Here is a 14,546-nt window from a genome sequence, read left to right on the forward strand (position 1 = left end):
CACAATTCATAATGTATAATGTTTACCATCTAGGCTTTGAGTTCTTGTTGGACCAAATAAATCAATGTGTAGCAACTCAAGTGGTCTTTTAGTAGTTCCTTTGGTAGAGATGTCTTCCTTTGGTTTAAAAGAACTTTTTGTTTGTTTTCCCATTTGGCAAGCATCACAAGTGATGTCTTTGTCAAACTTTATCAAAGGAAGACCTCTTACTAATTCTTTCTTTACAAGTTTGTTTATTTGAAACATACTTGCATGGCCCAATCTCTTGTGCCATAACCACTTTTCAGATTCTTTAGAGTGAAGACAAGCTACATTTTGATTCTTTAGTTCATCAAGAGTAAGTCCATACATATTATTGAAACGCTTGGCAACAAACATCACTTCATTTGTTTTTTCATTAACAACACAGCATTCAAGCTTTTTGAAAATAACTAAATATCCTAAATCGCACAGCTGACTTATACTCAAAGGATTGTGCTTTAAACCACAAACCAAAAGCACATCATCAATGAAAGTAGATTGCTCATTACCTACTTTTCCAACAGTAATGATTTTACCTTTACCATCATCTCCAAAGGTCACAAAACCTCCATCATACTTATTTAGTTTGATGAAGTAGGTTGACCTTCCAGTCATGTGCCTTGAACATCCACTATCCATGTACCACATGTCCTTTTTGTTCTTGGATGCTAGGCAAATCTGCATGAAGATTTTCAAGTAGCTTTAGGTATCCAAATTAATTTGGATCCTTTGAAGTTAATCCATCTTGGTTGCCCAAGTGCATTGAAATCACAAACAACATTGTAGACTTTGTTTCCTACAACTCTCTTTTCAATGAAGCATTGTGCATATGAGTGACCAAATTTCTTGCAATTAACACAATGATTTTCTCGTGTGTGTTGCTGAAACTGATGTGAGTTATATTGCTTGAAATGATTAAAGTTTTGAAATTTTCTGGTTTTTGAAGGAGATACATTTCTTTTAACAAACTGATTTTTATTAAAGTTATTCCTCTTTGCAAAAGTATTTTCACCAGAATTTTTTTGAACATTTTTACCTTTCGAATATGAGGTTTTGTTGTAAAATGGTGGTTTCTTGAAAACAGCCTCATTTTTTGAAATATAACCCAAACCTGGTCGGTTTGAACTCGGTTCAGTTCTTGGTGAAGGCTCAATTTCACTTGTGTATACTTCATCAAATTTTTCTTCAAGTGTTGGAGCATTTTCAATACCAGATTTGTTTGGTATGGTTTTGGCATTTGATGAAGAAGCCACAAACTTTATAGAGGAAATATTAGAAAATGCATCTTCCTTGGCTATGTAGCCTAAACCAGATTTTTCAAACAATGGTCTTTGACTTGCAAGTAATTTGTCCAAGTTACTAGAACCTTGAGCAAATTTTGCTAAGTCACCATTCAGCCTTTTAATCATATCATTTAATCTTTTATTTTTAGCAATTAACTCATGTGAAGGATCCACAATGTGCTTTCCTTTTAATTTTTCAAGTTCAGATTTTAGAAATCTGTTTCCTTCAATGATGTCCAAAGCACATTCAGTTTCCTTCACTTTTTCTTTTAAAAATTCATTTTCAACTCTTAATACATCTCTTTCAGATATGCATTTATTGTATTTATCAAGTAGTTTTGATGTGTTTAAAGTGAGATCATCAATAATAACATGCAAATCCTCAATGGTCAAATCATAATAGTTTACCTCATCAAGATTGTTGTTTCCAGCCATGAAGCAGTCTTTGTCATCTCCTTCAGATTCTTCTTCTTCATTTGAGTCATTCTCAAGATCCTCCCAAGCTGCCATAAGTACTCTCTTCCTTTCCCTCTTGCTTTTGTCCTCTTTTTTGAGCTTTGGACAGTTTGACTTGAAGTGTCCAGCCTCCTTGCAATGATGGCATGTCACCTTGCTCAAGTCCATCTTTTGCTCCTTTGAACTTGAACCCTTGTATTTGCCCTTGCTTTTCATCATCCTTCTAAATCTCCTAGCAAAAAACAAAAGTTCGTCATCTGAAATACCATCACTAGACTCACTCTCTTTTGGTTCTATTTGTGACTTGAGGGCTATTCCCTTTTTTTTTGAGTCTGTGTTTGTGTGTGTGGCTTCATAGGCAATGAGTTTTCCTCTCAGCTCATCATAGGTTATGGGACTTATGTTGTTACTCTCGGTTAGGACAGTGGCAGTGTTTTTCCACTCTTTTGTGAGGCTTCTAAGGAGTTTTCTCACCAAGGTTTGTTCTGCATAGTTTGTACCCATAGCATCAAGGTTGTTGATTATGATTGAGAATCTCTCAAATGCTTCATCAATGCTTTCTCCATCCTTCATGCTAAACATCTCATACTCTTTTTGCAGCATATCAATCCTCGTTTCTTTGACTTGTTTAGTGCCTTCGTGTGTAACCTGGAGTTTTTCCCAGATTTCTTTGGCTGTCTTGCATCTAGACACCTTCCGGTACTCTTCAAAGCTGATAGCACAGTGAAGAAGGTTGATTGCTTTAGCGTTCAGCTCTATCTTCTTCTTGTCATCTTCATTCCATTCAGCTTCTTCTTTCGGAGTCACCACTCCATCAGCACTTGTTTTTGTCAGAATCATTTTGATTCAGCTCTACATGATCATATTTGTCAAGATCAAAATAGTTTAGAATAATCAGTTACAAGACCTGAGCCACATCCGCGAATCCTCTTATCTTTGCTATTACATGCAATCTGAGCTCACGTGCTTTCTCTTCACTCACTAGCACTATCGCAGCAGCTCCATCACTAGTCAAATCCATAAACCAGTTCATTATCAATAAAAGGGCATGCACTTCACAACCTTGTGATTGTTATATCACAGTTTTCTAGAATGGTATGATTAAAACTAATCGAATTTCTTGTAATGATGCATGGAACCATTCCCATGAATTCACATAAGAATAAAGAATGCACTCTAGATTTTAGAGACGGACCTTATGCTAGAAGCATGTCCAGCAGTCACAGTACCACCATTCGGCTTGAAGTTTGCTCTAAGCTTCTTTAACTTTGCAGCATCAAACTAGCCACAAGAACAATATTATAGATATCAATCAAAATGCACAAGTCTCCACCATAATCCAATGCCAAGCAAGTCAGAAAGACGGGCATTGGTTAAATCAAAGGACATCACCAAAAATTCATAGTGCCCATATCGAGTTTAAAAAGCCGTTTTTGGAATGTCTTCTCCCTTAATCTTTAACTGATGGTATCCAGAATGAAGATCTTTCTTGAAAAAATAAGAAGCTCTTTGGAGTTGGTCAAACAAATTATCAATCCTTGGTAAGGGATATTTGTTACAAATAGTTACTTTATTAAGTTGCCGATAATCGACACACAATCGCATTGAACCATCCTTTTTCTTTACAACGAGGATTGGAGCTCCCCAAGGAGAAGTACTAGGACGGATAAATTCCTTGTCTAATAGCTCTTGCAACTGAATTTTCAACTCTCACAATTTTGCGGGAGCCATGCGATAAGGAGGGATTGACACAGGAGAAACCCCTAGGGCTAAGTCTATGGAAAACTCTACCTCCCAATCCGATGGTATGCCTGGTAGTTCCTCTGGAAACACATCTAAAAATTTTCTAACCACGAAAACTTGATCTGTACTAGGTACTTTGGCTTCAACATCCCTAACTACTGCAAGAAATCCTTGATTCCTTTTATCCATCAAGTGTAAAGCACTCGTAGAAGAGATAAGATTAGGCAAGGTAGAACAACCCTCACCAAAGAAAACAAAAGGTGGAATGCCAGAATATCAAATTTTACTGTTTTGGAGTAGCAACTTACATTGGCCTGAAAAGAGGATAACCAATCCATGCCCAAGATGACATCAAATTCATCCATCATTTCAAGAAGGATCAAATCAGCTAAGGTATCAACAGTGTTCACTCTAACAATGCAAGATCGAAAAATATATTGAACTATTGCAGAAATTCCAAGTGGAGTACCAACATAAAATGGACAGTCTAATACTTGAAATTGCTTATCTAAACGAGATGTAAAATGTGGAGATATATAAGAGTTATGAGAACCCGGATCAAACAATACTTGAGCATCTAAGGAGCAAACTTGTAAGGTACCTGCTATCACTACATTTGAAGCCTGAGCATCCTGACTGGTTAAAGCATGAATCTATGACTAACCTTTTCCATCTTGTGCTGCACCTTTGTTGTTAGACCCCCGACCGCCAGATCCCCTACCAACACCCTTAACTAACGGAGCTGAAAAATTTTTTCGGGAGACATAGCTGAGAAAGATGGTGTGGATGTTGCAAGTAATGCTGAATTCTGCATGGAATTTTCCTGAGGATGATGACAATCTCTACAAAGGTGACCAGTCTGTCCACAACCATAACATACTCCAGTAGTCTTGAAGCATGTTTCAGAATGCTATTTTCCACAATGTTGACACGGTGACCTAAGAATTTCTGAAGGCTTAGATCTCTGCATGCCTGGTTCAGATACACTCCTAGCTCGACTCCCTAAGGTTGAGGTACCTTTTGAGGCAGCTTCAGAATGGTTAACCCCACCTGATTGTGTTTGTGGACGATTTTGATGACCTGATATGCCCCCATAGCTTGATCCTCCAAAAAATGCTCCTTGTATCCTTTTCTTTTTGCCAATTTCTTTGTTCACTCTCCTTTCTTCCAATTCACCTTCAATACTATAAGCAACATTCATAATTTCTGAATAGGTCATGCTCCGAACCATGGGTGAAAGAGCAGTGAAGTAAGGGTTTGCTAATCCTAAAAAAAATCTCTTGACCCTCGTGATATCCGAAGTCACTAAGTGCTTAACATATTTAGAAGGGTCAGTGAAACGATTTTCATACTGCATCACAGACATACCAGGAGTTTGCCAGAACTTCTCAAAATCAGTAGTATTTTTCTTCTTTATACTAATAGGAAGGAATCTTTCCAAAAAGATCTCAACAAACTCATCTCACAAAAAAGGTGCCATTCGACATGCCTTCTACTTTGAACAGGTGTTTAATACCAATGATAAGCATGTCCTATTAAATTGTATGTAGCTAGATCCACTGTTGTGTCATCTGGATATCTGAGGATTCGAAAGGCTTTGTTCAAGCTGTCAATGAAGAATTGAGGGTCGTCCTCCAGAAGATTTCCAGAGAAAGTAGGCAGATTCAACTTAAGGAAAGGTTGGAGAGTGACAGCTCGTTCCCCAAGGGGTTGTAGACTTTCTTGATTAAGGACATTTGACCCTGCAGAAGGTGGATCTCTAGCTTCTCTTCGATCAGTCAAGGACTCCACAAGATTATTAACAGCTTGATGAAGTCCTCATATCTCAGCAGCAACATTCACTGATTTTTTTGTAATAGTCGCACCTCTGCCTCACCCTATTGGTCTTCTACGACCACCATCCCATTGATTGATTGGGGGAGAAGGTGCTTTATTAGTTTCAACATTAGGAGCATTATGCACTCCTGGCTGTGGAGTAGGAATACGACATTTAGGTGGCATCTTTCACCTAAGAATAAATGATTATATCAAATACAGATAGGCTCAAACACAGAAAACAATGAAAACACACTTTAAATACCTTATTGAGTAAAGTATCGTTTCTATCCCAACATTTGAGGTAAGTCCTAAAGTTGTCCCTAACATTTCAATCGTCCTATTTAAGTCCCTAACGTTTCAAAACTGACTTAATGTTGTCCTGCCATTAGGGATCTGTTAACAGAATTAACGGCAGGACAAAAGTGAGACGATTTTGAAACGTTAGGGACTTAAATAGGACGAAAACGTTGAAGACAAAAATGATACATAGAAATAAATTTTAATTTTATCCTTTAATAATATCAATTTTTTACTATACATAGTATTTAATTCTTTTTTAATCACATCTAAGTACATTACACTTAATCATATTACTTTCATTTTAAATAAATTAATTTTTTTTATAATTTTACTCTTAAAGATTTTTAGTTATCATGAAATGTTTGTAGAATGACTAGTATATAAACTTACAGAAAAGAAAAAAATAATATATATAAAATAAAATATAAATTATACCTTTTGTTTCTAATGTATTAAAATTCTTTAAAATTATAAAAAAATAAATTTATTTAAAATGAAAATAATGTGATTAAGTGTAATTTATTTAGATGTAATTAAAAAATAATGGAATACTATGTACAATAAAAAATTAATATTATTGAAAGATAAAATTAAATTAAAATTTATTTTTATGTATCGTTTTTGTCCCTTACGTTTTTGCCCTATTTAAGTCCCTAATGTTTCAAAATCGTCGCAATTTTGTCCCGCCGTCAATTCTGTTAACGGATCCCTAACGGCAGGACAACATTGAGTCAATTTTGAAACGTTGGGGACAAAAACGATACTTTACTCTACCTTATTTTTATGAACATTCCTATAAGTCTTTAGTAACATCACAACTTGTGAAAATGGGCCGACTTTCATTTACACAATCATGATCTTACTACAGAACAACTGCTCCATATACACAGAATAACCTGGCTCTGATACCGATTTGTCACAACCTAATCTGGCCGTGACTGGCGCTTAGAAAAATCTTCCCAAGCAAGCCTCAAAAATCGATATTACAGAAAACAAAACAAATAGAATTTCCAATTATACTAAAAGGCAACACATTCTCAGCATCATATTTAAAACATACTGAGCATATTTACATAAAATTTGACTTTAATATTCACAGCAAAACATGGTCTATTAGTTTCATCTACTAGAATATTTACAAAGAAGCATACTCAAGTTACTAAAGTCGGATCCTACCTGTGTCACATAGAGCGGTTTAATAAATCTAAAGAGTTTTAAAGCTATTTACACAAAACAGCAAGCCCTTGAACAGTAAAGGGCTCACCAACACAAACAAAACTAGAGCGGAACTAATGAAGAAAAATAGCAGAGTACGCAGGAGACCAAGAGAAAAAGCCAACTACATGGGAACTCTATGTAGATAGATCCTCAAACAAGACAGGAAGCGGTGCAGGCATAATACTGGTGGATGAAAGGGGAACTCAAATAGAGGTATCCCTCAAATTTGAATTCCCAGTTTCAAATAATCAGGCAGAATATGAAGCCCTGATTGCAGGATTGAAGCTGGTAGAAGAAGTCGGTGCAACAAAAGTGATGATATATAGCGACTCTCAAGTAGTAACCTCCCAGATAAATGGAGAGTAACAGGCCAAAGACCCAAACATGAAGAGATAACTGGAAAAAACTCTGGAATACCTCGGGCACTTTGCGGAAACCGAGGTTAAGCATATAACTCGGGATCTCAATAGCATAGCAGACGCCCTCTCCAAGTTAGCAAGTACTAAGCCAGGAGGGAATAATAGAAGCCTGATCTAGAAAACTCTCCAAAAGCCCTCTGTCGTGAAAGCAGAGGGCAAACAAGATGTCCTTCAAGTATCTGGGCTAAACCTCGGATGGATGAATCCCTTGGTCGAATACCTAAAATTCGACATCCTCCCCAAGGAGGAAAAAGATGCTAAGAAAATCCGGAGGGAAGCATAATATTACACTCTAGTGAAAAATATCCTTTATAAAAGAGGAATATCAACGCCATTGTTGAAGTGCGTACCGACCTCAAGGACCACTGAAGTGCTAGAGGAGGTCCATAATGGGATCTGCGGAAATCATCTCGGAGCCAGGTCGCTAGCCAGAAAAGTAATCCGAGCTGGATTCTACTGGCCGACCTTGCAGAAAGATGCCACAGAGTTTGTGAAAAAGTGCCAACCATGCCAAATGCATGCAAATTTCCACGTGGCTCCCCCCGAGGAACTCATCAGTATAACTTCTCCATGGCCCTTCGCAAAATGGGGAATGGATTTGTTAGGTCCTTTTCCCCAGGCGCCATGACAAGTCAAATACTTAATCGTGGGAATAGATTACTTCACAAAGTGGATAGAAGTAGAACCATTAGCCACCATCACAGCTCAAAGAAGTCGGAGGTTCCTCTACAAGAATATCATCACGAGGTATGGGATACCTTACTCCATTACTACAGACAATGGAACCCAGTTCACCGACTCTACCTTCAGAAGCCTAGTGGCCAGTATGAAAATCAAATACCAATTCACCTCGGTGGAACATCCACAAGCCAATGGACAAGCCGAGACAGCCAACAAAGTCATACTGGCAGGGCTGAAGAAAAGACTACAAGAAGCAAAAGGAGCCTGGACAGAAGAGCTCCCACAAGTGTTATGGGCTTATCGGACGACGCCACAATCTGTCACTGGGGAAACACCCTTCTGACTTGTCTATGGCGTAGAAGCTATGATACCAGTGGAAATCAGTGAGCAAAGCCCAAGGGTGATTCTCCATGATGAAATCGAGAACATACAGGGCACAAAGAAAAGCTTGAATTGCTCCCCGAAGTCTGAGAACAAGCCCAGATAAGAAAAACAACATTGAAACAAAGGATGACTACCAGATACAACAAAAAAGTCATTCGAATGAGTTTTACCCCAAACGATTTGGTCTTGATCAGAAACGACATTGGAGTCAACAAATCGGGGGAAGGCAAGCTCGCTGCTAATTGGAAAGGACCCTACAAAATTAGCGAGGTCTTAGGAAAAGGTTATTATAAGGTGACCGACCTAAACGGCACCGAGTTACCAAGGTCGTGGCATGCTTGTAACATGAAAAGGTACTATAGTTAAAAGCGAACTCTACTCCCTGATGTACTCTTTTCCCAACTTCACGATTTTTTCCCCAAAAATCAAAGGGTTTTTTTCTGAAGAAGGTTTTTAACGAGGCATCATAGTAGAGGCTAAGGGGGAATAGATTACCGAAAACCCTTAGTAGCAGTAAAAGTACCTTCCCAAATAAATAAAGATCTTTTACAATATCTCTTATAAAATTCTTTCTCGTTTGCTTTTTCTTTCTACGAAACGCCCCGACTTAAGCTCGACAAAGCGTGAAAATCCCATGAACCGACCTAGATGGTCGTCAGGATAAAACGACGAGGTACAAGTCGGTGTAAAGAGATTATAAAAGTTGATCGTGAGAAACTCGGAAACATTCCAACTCATAAGTCGAAGTGAAAATCCGAGTAGAAAAAAAAACGCATCGCAAAAATAACCTAAGTCATAGGAACTCAATAAATCAAAAAAGTGAGTATAAGGAATACCAAAAAGAGATCGAAAAACCTATCAAAAAGCCAAAAGACTGTCCTAAGTCCTTAAAAGTTAAAAGACTCAAAAGGACAGACAGCCAAGAAAAGGTTTTAAAAAGATCAAAGGAGATTTTTTTTAATCAGAAAAGCATGCACACAAAAGAGGTAACTTAAACCCTTATCCAAAAAAAAAGGGTATTTATAAATATTTTGTTTACAGCCTTAAAAGGCCAAGAGGAATGTCAATAGACCACTACCACCACAAACATAAAAAGAGTTTAAAAAAGAGGGGACCCACAGGCCGGGCCCCCATATAGCCAACAATTTTTAAACATCACCACCAGGAATAGTCGGATCACCACTAGAGTCAGGAAGAGTAGTCGGAGCGCCATCAGGTCCAGGGAGAGAAGTATCCATAGGAGACGGAGAGGAGGTTCCATGAGCCTTCGAGGAACTCGAAGCATCCTTGGAACAAGGAGGGGACTCAATTATCCTCTGCCCCCGAGTTTTCAGATCGGAATCGGTGACAGGTTTAGGAGAGGGAGGAGGATAAACTATGGCACCATCAATGACGATCTTGTCAGGATCCAAAGGAGAGAGATCAAGATCGGGAGCAAGGACTTCGACCTACTCCTTAAAAATCCTCCAGGCCTCCTCGGCTCCTTCAGCAATAGAGTCCTCCAACTCGACATAAGCAGTCCGAGAATTCAACAAGTCCTTCCTCACCGCCACGAGGTCCTCGAACAAGCTCGAATAACTCTCCTGCGCCTTCTTCCTCAAGCCCTCCTCCATATTGCATTGGGCTTGTAACTTGTTCTCCTTCTCCCGAAGGCCATCCCTCTCCTCCTTCAACTCAGCGACCTCCTTCTTCAACTCCTTCTCATGTTTCTGATATATGAGAAGCCTTTCCTCCAGCTCTTCAACCCTCGAGGTTGAACCCAGAGAGCTAAGAGGAGTCTTCTCAAAAATATCAAGAAACTTGGCGCACACCGCCGCCGCCCTAATACTCTCCTGAGCCAGAATAGTGAGATGATTCTGGATAGAAACATCATCCATACCTATACGGGTATGGGGATAGATGTACTTCCGAATAAACTGAGGCGCATCCACCTTAGCCTCACCTTCAAAAGAAGAGCTAGACTTTAAAGTCTTGCGCTTCTTCTTCTCTGGCTCAGGAGAAGACCTGCTCCTTAAAAATCCTCCAAGCCTCCTCGGCACCCTCAGCAATAGAGTCCTCCAACTTGGCGAAGGCAGTCCGAGAATTCAACAAATCCCTCCTTACAGCCACAAGGTCCTCAAATAAACTCTGATAACTCTCCTGTGCCTTCTTTCTCAAGCCCTCCTCCATGTTACATAGGGCCTGTAACTTGCTCTCCTTCTCTCGGAGGCCATCCCTCTCCTCCTTCAACTCAGCGACCTCCTTCTTCAACTCCTTCTCATGTTTCTGATATATGAGAAGCCTTTCCTCCAGCTCTTCAACCCTCGAGGTTGAACCCAGAGAGCTAAGAGGAGTCTTCTCAAAAATATCAAGAAACTTGGCGCACACCGCCGCCGCCCTAATACTCTCCTGAGCCAGAATAGTGAGATGATTCTGGATAGAAACATCATCCATACCTATACGGGTATGGGGATAGATGAATTTTTGGATAAATGCAGGAGCATCCACCTTAGCCTCACCTTCAAAAGAAGAGCTAGACTCTAAAGTCTTGCGCTTCTTCTTCTCTGGCTTAGGAGAAGATCGAGGAGGAGGGGGCGGCTGAGAAGAAGCCGAGGATAAAATGACGATGGGTTGAGAAGGAGTCCCCAAACTTCGGGAAGAAGGGGGAGGAGGAGGAAGAGGAGAGCTAGTTACCCTGGCGCCGCCAGTCCTGGCACGGGACCTCGCCTTGGCCTCCTGGACTCTCTGGTAAGACTCACTGGAATTCTTCTTCACCATCTTTGTTAAAAACAATTAGTAGCCAAAAAAGTCAGACAAGTCGGTAAAAACAAATCGCAAGTCGGAAACAAAGTAGAAAAATAAAAGCTACCTAGTTGTGTCTGGACAAAGGTTGGCGACCCCTGGAGAAATTTTTTGGTATCCAGATATGGGGCCCTCCCCCACACTTCACAGAGGAACCCCACAATGGCTGCCTCCACTTCATCCAGATCATTCAAACTATATTTCTCACAGGGGGAGGCCTCCAACCAGTATAGAGGAAAGCGAGGAGAAGAATTCTCATCCAGGAAAAAAGGGTGGTGACCCTCTACGCCTTGAACTTTGAAAAAATAATTTTTGAAGTCATGGAAGGATTCATCAAAAAGGGTGAAGACTCTCCGACCTTGTATAGCTCGGAAAGACACCCATTGTTGCTTGTTATTTTGCCCACTGAAGGGATTAGTCATATGGAAGAGAAAAAAGAAAATCCTCAAAGAAGTCGGAAACTCTAAGGCGTGGCTGATAAACTGGTAGATTTTCAGAAAACCCCAGGAATTGGGGTGAAGTTGGGTAGGAGCAACTCGGCAGTGACGTAAGACAGCCATTTCAAAATCAGAGAATGGAAGAAAAACACCCAAACGGGTAATCATGCTCTCATACATGTAGAAGAAATGAGGGGCCTCCTCAGTGGCCCTCCCGAAGCAAACACGGTCTTCCGGACCCGGGACCACCAACTCATACTTCGGCTCATCCTCCTCAGAAGTACAAATTCGGTGATGAGTGCGAAGGTTGGTGATAAATTCGGTATCGACCAAAGGTTCCTCTCCTAAGACCGTGACATCGACCCATTGAGCAAGAACTTCTACAGAATACATTCTTTCCTAAGGTATGATGAAAACCTACAAAGGAAAAAGAAAAAGAATAAAAAACGAGAGTTCCTAAGGGGGCATGGAATTAAACAGAAGCCTACGACGTCACCTTCTCTCCCTCTAAATAATAAAAAGCATGCAAACAGAAGCACTTAGTAAAAGAGAAGGGGAGAAAGAACCAACCTTTACCTGGAAAAAGGTAGAGGAAGATGAAAGCCTTCAAACAAAAATGCTCCACGAACATATGAGAAAGTTTGAAAAACGCAGAAATGAAACAACGAAAGAGAGGGAAAGTATTTATAGATACGTTAGGGGCATAATGGTAAAAACGGAAAGCAGTCATTAAGGGGTGCACCGTTACCAAGGTAATTAATACCTACGCAAACCTCTAACGGACGCGACGTTTGATTAGACGTAACTGTGAAAACCAAAAGTCACGAAAAGTCACGTCGGTTCCAAATGATCACGTCGGTTCCCTCACAAGTCGGCTACGACCCCGAGTAGAATACTCGAACCCAAGTCTTAAAAGAAATTGGGCTCGAGTAGGGGCACTATTCATACCCTGACCCAATGATAAGGCCCAGACGAAAGGCCCAATCCAAAGGATTGAGCCTCGCCCTATACCGACCTCCTCCCTACGAAGTCGGTTCTTACCACGACTTACCCTAAAGAAGTCGGGGACGAAGATTAGCTGGCAGATAAATACTCATTCAAATGAGTAACTGCCCCTAAAATCTCTCTACCCACTTCCAGGAGCCATATCTCAACTTCCCTAAGATAAAGGGACGGTTATCCACCTTAAATGGCAGAACTACTCCAACGGTGGTTATGGGTTCACCACTATAAATACCCTGACACTCTTCAGGTATCTGATAAGCCCAATACTCTCTAGACCTGTTTTGCTCCCTTTGCTAACTTTGGCATCGGAGTGTCTTTGCAGGTACCACCCCCCATTCTCTCACACTGAAGTCGGACGGGGGCCTTGGAGCACAAACCCATTCGGATAAGACCAAAACTAAATTAAATAAAAAATACAAATAAATAAAATGATAATTTTTTTTATCTCAATCAATTTCTAAGAAAAATTTTTCTCACATAAATAAAGTTTCTTTAAGTGTGAATTTAAACACATTATTACAATAGAAACATTATTATTATTATCTTTAAGTGTGAATTTAAAGTTTAATGGGGCAAATGATCCCCAGTCCCCACTTACTTGAGTGGGTCCGTACTTGTCAGATAATACTATTTGTAAATCAAATTTGTATTGTAAATAAATAGATAAATAATAATCTTATTAGGTCAATTTTTTTATAAAAAGGAATATATAAATTGTTAGTAGACTTGTTAAAAGATATTTCCCTTAACTGTGGGTTACGGTGGAAATCGGGTGATGAGAAATAATTTGAATTTTTTGGTGATATTATGGTCAAAGATTTTATCTTGTTAGAAAATTGTTTACTTTGAAGGAACTAGTCAGTTTTCTTATAAATAATGGATCCAATAATCCCTTGAACACTTTGTACGGCATTTATGGGTTATAATTATATAAATAGAAAAATTAATTAATAGTTATATTATTAGGAGTTACAAAACGAAAATTAAACACGCATTTAGTGCATTGTTATTGTTGATCTGCCACAATATAACAAAGATTAATGGGAGTTTAGGGACCATTAAGCAAAACAAACTCAACTCAAATTGAAGTACGTACGTACTTAATTATTCACTATTGAAAACGAACTTAGATTAAATTAATTAATTGATTATTTTATTCTTCCTGATAATCTGGATTCATATCTTGAAACGAAGAGTTATTATATACATATAAAGGGATCAAGAAGCAGTTTCTAGGTAGGTGAGGGCGTTCGGGTTTCAAGTCACTTCATTTTGATCTATTCAATAATAATAATCTTCTCATTTTGTTATTATTATTATTATAGCTTTTATTATTCAATTCAAACTGCATGAAAAGTCAAGCAAAACGTTTCCTCCTCCAAACCCTATATATATGTTATAGATACTACATTTTCTTCTTCATCACATCCATTACATTATTTCACAAACTCAAACTAACTTTCATATATATTATTTGAAAGTATTTTCCAATTTCGTTGCCTTCCAAATTCAGCATATAATACCACATACAAATTAAAGTGCACTAGTTATTAATATTTTGTTACATTCTTTATTTTTTGGAGATATGATTTTCTCTAATAGGAGGATACTATTAATGGCCATTGTGATTATGCTGGTAATTTTGGTTGCAACTCCTAAATTTGGAGAAGCATGGAGGCCACTGAAAGAAGAAGATTATGGGATTTTTATGCAAATGCTTCCAAAAGCATCTCCAAACCCATCAAAGGGGGATCCAACTAAATCATAATAATAAGCATGTGAAGCCACCAATTAATTAACTATTGGGATTTGTTAATTAGTTCACCTCCAAATTTAATTGATGTCTATCTCTCTATATGGAGCTGAGTAATTCTTCTAATGTTCTTAGAATTAGAAATTTTTTTTAACTTTAATTTTTCCCATGAAAAATTGCAAATAGATACATATATTCAATTGTAAGGATACCACAACACAATTTGTATTTAACATTCTTTCATTAT

This window comes from Arachis ipaensis, chromosome B02, assembly GCF_000816755.2.
Source record: "Arachis ipaensis cultivar K30076 chromosome B02, Araip1.1, whole genome shotgun sequence".
Classification (NCBI taxonomy): domain Eukaryota; kingdom Viridiplantae; phylum Streptophyta; class Magnoliopsida; order Fabales; family Fabaceae; genus Arachis; species Arachis ipaensis.